Source organism: Cornus florida, unplaced genomic scaffold, assembly GCF_030987335.1.
Source record: "Cornus florida cultivar Cherokee Brave unplaced genomic scaffold, ASM3098733v1 CherokeeBrave_3.0.0_Hap2_Chr06, whole genome shotgun sequence".
Taxonomy (NCBI): Eukaryota; Viridiplantae; Streptophyta; class Magnoliopsida; order Cornales; family Cornaceae; genus Cornus; species Cornus florida.
Window position 1 is genome coordinate 89528450 of NW_026775576.1, and position 6000 is coordinate 89534449.

Genomic DNA, 6000 nt, shown 5'->3' on the forward strand with positions numbered 1-6000 from the left:
TAATTGTGATTTGCTGGGGAAAGAATTCTTACCGCAAATACGCATCAAGTAAAGCACCCCGTCATGAATACCTAAATTGTCCAGAAAAAAAAAAAAAAAAATTACATATATGAATAAGATCAAAGATAACATAATCTTAAAAAATAACTGAAAAATTTATAAGATGAATCCATACCTAAATTGTCCAGAAGAAAGAGCGCACATAAACACACATATAAGAAGAATCTAGTTATGGCAAAAAAGAAAAACCCCTTCAGTAACTTTCGAAAAATATATATATACTCCCGTGTATCTAGCCCGTGTTCTTTTTTCTTTTTTCAGTCACTTTGGTGTACTTTTAGAGCACAAAATTTTTGGAGCTGGGTACCAGCAATTGACAATATACAAAACAAGAGTTTATGTACATTCCCTTATAACAACATTTTTCTTTTTTTATTATAACATGTAGGCAAACTAACCAATATATAAACAATAATGGCATGTAGCAATGAGTAAGTGATGAGAGTATTTTTCAACGATACCTTAAAAAAAAAAGAAAAAAGAAAAAAGAAAAAAGAAAAAGAGTAGTTTTCAACCACATGCAACAAAGTGCAAGAAGTAACACAGAAGAAAAAGCAATCAACACCTCTAAGTCAGGACACAGCCGTGGGGCAATTGCCCAACTGAACTTTTTTTATTTTTAATTATATACATATAAAATTTTCACTTTAGCCACTTTAAAATTACAAAAAAAGTTATACTAAATTTACTTTTGCATCCCTTCCACAACTTTCTGAATCCGCCTCTGCTCTAAATCGTCCCTCATGCATAATACATATGAGGGAGGTGAGGAAATGCAATAACATAATTTTGGACAGGAATTCACGAGACAACAAATGAGGGTATAATTATACCCTTTCCAGTAAAGTGTGAGCTTCTATAACAGTTAGTTTTTTTTTTTTTTCTTGGGTAATTAAAAATTTTGTTGGCAAAATGAAGCTTCTAGAATAGTTGGTACTGAATATATAAAGAAGTCACAATAGCTATATAGTCTTGGTTTTTATTTCGGGGCATATTGAACGTGATAAATAAATAAATTTTAACTAACAACTTAAGTTAAAATATAAAAAATAATATAAAAGCTATTCATTTCAATAGAAAATTTGAAATAAGATACTTATTTTTTGGTCACAATCGTGAGAATTTGCATTCGTTTTAACTACGAGTACTAACTATGTCGTAGTCCACCCAAGGAAATAATTAAAATAAATTTATTGATGGATGGTTAAGATTCTCTTATATCAATAGTAATAATAATAAGATATATGCAAAGAATCTATCAAGGGTTAGGTGGTATTTTTTTACTTTGCCAAGTATAAGATGGATGGTTGAAGTGCCCACATGGGCATGAATATATAAGAATTAGATAAAATTCCTAATAAAAAAAGGCTTGTGATTTAGTGATATTTTCTTTCCGGTTAAAGTAAAGAGAGTGTTAGTGGTCAAAAATGCAGGGTTGGGCCATCGACCCACTTCAGGGTTAGCAAGGTTGACCCCCTTCGATCGAGGGCTTAAGTAAGGACATACCAGATTATGATTGATTCGGTGACTTTGCAACCTGTCTGGATAAAGCCTACCTCGTTCGCTACGAAGCAAGTTTTAGGACAAATAAAAAAGAAAAAAAATTGATGCAATGTTATGCAAATAATATATGTACATGTACATACGTATTTGTATATATTTGGGATCCAAGAAAAGAGAGATAAATACATTTATAAAAATAATGTTTATGTATTTAAATTTGTTTTCATGGGTTATATATATATATCTAGAGCAAGAGATTTTTGGGTCTAGTCGAGTAAAAATGTGGTCTCAGACTAACAATTTTACGAATCAGGAAGAGAATTTTGTAAAAACTCAGTAATATATACACACACACACACACACACGAAATAAGGAAGAAAAAAAAATAAGGGGAGGGAATACACTTGCTCGCTCCGGCCTTGGTTACAACAGGCACACACATATGACGCTTGGTAATTAGTATATGTAGGAAGTTTTAATCTTTAAAAGTAGAACTAGGTGTTAAAATTTGAAGTGAAGAAAATAGTGAACTAGAAGAAAAAAAGAAAAAAGAATTTCCATGTCTTACCAATGCGATTAGAGCAATATAAGTGATCCTCTTCATCAAGGTAGCAATATCTTCGAGTGCAGTTCCCACATTGATCCATAAACCAGAAAAGCTCAAATCCATAAAGCAGGGCACTCTGGAGTTGTGCAAATGAAAGGTTTCCGTGAACTTCATTAAACCCTGGCAACGTTGTCATAAAAATAAGGTCAATACTGCACAATTCCATCACACTTGATGCATTTAGCTACCCAATATGTGTTGGGAAACGTGCAAATTTTTAAAACTTTTTGAGGGATTTACAATCATAGATCTTGATTCATTACATGGAGACAAGTTTTATGCAAAGATAAATAAAAGATGATGCATAATTCAATAAATAGATTGAATACTCACATCAAAGGTCTGAGTAAACCTTTTGAACTTTCCTCTAAAGTGAATGTTCTCACTTATTGTAGATCCCTTTAGCAAGATCCTTTCTCCTTCTTTTTGATTATTATCTTCCCTTTAGGAATCACCAATATGCCTTGATGAATGACCTTGGAATCTAGGCTGGTGGTAGCCTCCTTTAGAAGAGAAACAAAACCCTAAAATCTAGAGAGAGAAAGTGTATTCCTTTTTCTTGTTCTCCAAGTCACACCTAAAATATACATGAACTCATGTATATATAGGCAAAATAAAATAAGAATAAGGAAACAATAAATCATTCTCCATCTCTAATTCAACTTTCTCAATCCTAACATGACTCCAATATCAACTTGGGCTATTGGTGAGAATCCTTTTGGGCTTACTATTTTCTTGGCTCTTATAAATTAATAATTGGTCCGGTCCATTAAACCATGGACCCAATTCAATTAATTCATAAATTAATTTCTACTCCACTAAAAGAAATTAATTGCACTCCAATTAAATAGTAAATAACCTCTAAGTCAATGTTGCACTTTGACCCCTCTATGCTTAATTATTTATCGGATAATTAAAGCCATCAATCCGACAACATAATTAATATAATTATTTTGTTACCTTTGATTATTTCCGGCTCGATCACAATAAAATATTTATTTGACAAAAAATAATAATAATTTATTAAATAAATATATATATATAAAACATTTGTCTAAAACATACGAAGGCCTTCGAATTTAATTTGTGATCAACCATAATCAAAACAAAATAAATACAAATAGCACTGATGCAAATATTGAGAATATAGACCTCTAATTATTAATTACATAACTACCCAAAGTGTCGATCTAAGGATCCCGAGGTATCCGCCGAGCAAATCAAAGTAATTATTAATTAATAAAAGAGTTTATACTTCTCTCATGCTTGAGAGTCAAAAGCCATGACTGTGATAGAGAGCAATTGCATACGACAGCTCTCGCAATATATCTCAATCTATCGTGGACTCGGTTTAAGTCTTAACTAATTAAATGTCCATCCATAATTACCGACTTTAAACCATTTATGATTACTAATTTATATCATAGTATTAATTGCCATTACATACATATATAAATATATTTTGTAATCAAGCGAACACCATCAATTCCATAAAGAATCGAAAAATAATACATTCCATTCACCAATTGTATAATGCTTTAATAATAATATCCAGACAAGAAACCATGACTTCTACAATCCAAAATTAGAATTTGCTATGCTAGGGCACACATATCCTAACAGCTCCCACTTGCACTTATAGCCAATTCAAATCACATCTAACTCCCATGTTCTCCATATGACGATCAAACATCTTGATCGGTAAAGCCTTTGTGAATGGATCAGCAAGGTTATGTTCCGATGCAATCTTGGCCACAAGTATATCTCCTCGCTTTACTATATCACGGACCACATGATGTTTCCTCTGAATGTGTCTTGTTCCTTTATGAAATTTTGGGTCCTTGGTTTGGGCTATAGCTGCACTATTATCACAATGAAGCGTCATAGGCCGATCTATATGCTCCACAACCTCCAGTTCAATTAGAAAGTTTCTCAACCAAACAGCTTCTTTTGCTGCCTCAGAGGCTGCAATGTATTCTGCTTCCATGGTTGAGTCAGCAGTACAACCCTGCTTGACACTCTTCCAACTAACTGCCCCTCCATTGAACTTAAACACATATCCAGATGTAGATCTCCTGGCATCTGGATCTGATTGAAAATCAGAATCCGTATATCCGACTGGAACCAGATCATCACCTCCATAAATGAGCATTAGATTCTTAGTTCTTCTAAGGTATTTTAAGATATTCTTCACAGCTGACCAATGATCAAGTCCAGGATTGGACTGATATCTACTGACAATCCCTACCGAGTAGCAGATGTCCGGTCTGGTACAGACCATGGCATACATGAGACTACCAACTGCCGAAGCGTATGGTATCCGCCTCATTTGCTCAATTTCCTTATCAGTCTTGGGAGACTGGTCATTAGAAAGAGCCAACCCATGTCTAAATGGCAAAAACCCTTTCTTAGAGTTTTCCATTCCAAACCTGATCAGAACTTTGTCAATGTAAGACTCTTGAGACAAGCCTATTTTCTTTTTAACCCGATCTCGCATAAGCTTGATCCCAAGAATATAGCTTGCTTCTCCAAGATCTTTCATCTCAAATTTATTGAACAACCACCTTTTAACTGATGACAATGCTTCTACATCATTACCAATGAGCAAGATGTCATCAACATATAAAACGAGAATCATGATGACATTACCCTGTTTTTTCTTGTAAACGCAAGGTTCAAACACGTTTTGTTCAAAGCCAAATAATTTGACTGCCTGATCAAAACAAATGTTCCATGTGCGTGAAGCTTGCTTAAGTCCATAAATAGACCTATTCAACTTACATACACAGTCCTCACGACCTTTAACCACGAAACCATCTGGTTGCCTCATGTAGATGTCTTGTTCAAGATGGCCATTTAAAAATGCCGTCTTAACATCCATCTGCCATATTTCATAGTCATAATAAGCACTAATGGCCAAAAGAATGCGAATAGATTTAAGCATTGCAACTGGTGAGAATGTATCCTCATAATCAATACCTTCACGTTGAGTGAAGCCTTTGGCAACCAGTCTAGCTTTGAATGTCTCAACATTCCCATCCATTCCTCTCTTTCGTTTGTAGATCCACTTACAACCAATGGGCTGAACCCCACTAGGAAGTTCTACAACATCCCAGACTTTGTTAGAATACATCGATTCCAACTCTGATTTCATGGCATCTTTCCAACGATTTGCATCTATATCGGTCAACGCTTCCGCATAGCTTACTGGGTCCGACTCATGCTTATCGGGGACGGCCTCATAGACCTCACCCAAAAGTGTGAGTTTTTCGGGTTGGATGATAGTCCTCCCACTACGCCGAAGGACCGGTGCAGGAATCGATGTACTAGATGATGGTAATTCAACAGGGACTTCTTGTGTCTCATCATTCTCAGTATTTATATTAGGTGTGTCCACTGGGTGTATCTCTGACGTGCCAACCATCTCCTCTAACACTATCTGGCTACTAGGTTTGTGATTCATAATATAATCCTCCTCCAGGTAAACAGCATGAGTGCTGACAATAACCTTATTGTCCCTGGGATCATAAAATAATCCACCTCTAGTGCCCTTAGGATAGCCAACAAATAAGCATGCATCTGATCTTGCTTCCAACTTGTCTGCCTGTTTCTTTCGCACGTGTGCTGGACACCCCCATATATGCATGTGATTTAAACTAGGTTTACGTCCAAACCACAGCTCATATGGCGTTCCTGAAACAGCCTTGGATGGAACACAGTTCAAAATATACATCGCTGATTCTAAGGCTAATCCCCAAAATGATAGAGGTAATGTAGCAAAACTCATCATAGATCTAACCATGTTAAGTAAAGTTCTGTTTCTCCTTTCT